Here is a 728-nt window from a genome sequence, read left to right as displayed (position 1 = left end):
GCTCACTTCTTGGAATCAGAAGTGATTCTTCTTGTTTGGTGTCAAACCAAGAATGCCCTTAAATAGTACGATGTTAAAAAAAAAGGACCTAAGTGTTATTTGGCTGTTCCTATAGGATAACTCTTTTTGGCTAGAACCCTTTCGGTTCTAGAAAGATGGTTCTAAATGGAACCAAAAAGGGTTCTCCAATGAGGACAACCACAGAACCCTTTTGAAAACCTTTTTTCTAAGAGGGTAGATACATCAAATGCCACAAGACCACAATCCACAGCTCCTCTTGTACATTTGAAAGCCAAAATGTAATCAAAGACTAAACTTAAATTGTGTGTGTGTGTGTGTGTATATATATATATATATAAAAGTTAACAATGCATTAGGAACACCTGCTCTTTCCATGACAGACTGGCATGGTGAAAGCTATGATCCCTTATTGATGTGACTTGTTAAATCCACTTCAATTAGTGTAGATGAAGGTGAGGAGCCATGTTAAAGAAGGATTTCTAAGCCTTGAGACAATTGAGACATGGATTGTGTATTTTTGCTGTTAATGGGGTGAATGGGCAAGACAAAAGTGCCTTTGAACTGGGTATGGTAGTAAGTGCCAGGTGTACTTTTTCACACTCAACAGTTTCCTGTGTGTATCAAGAAAGGTCCACCACCCAATGGACATCAATCCAACTTGACACAACTGTAGGAAGCATTGGAGTCAACATGGGCCAGCATCCCTG

This window comes from Oncorhynchus gorbuscha, linkage group LG04 (assembly GCF_021184085.1).
Source record: "Oncorhynchus gorbuscha isolate QuinsamMale2020 ecotype Even-year linkage group LG04, OgorEven_v1.0, whole genome shotgun sequence".
In the NCBI taxonomy this organism is placed as follows: domain Eukaryota; kingdom Metazoa; phylum Chordata; class Actinopteri; order Salmoniformes; family Salmonidae; genus Oncorhynchus; species Oncorhynchus gorbuscha.
This window is presented reverse-complemented; position numbering follows the sequence as displayed.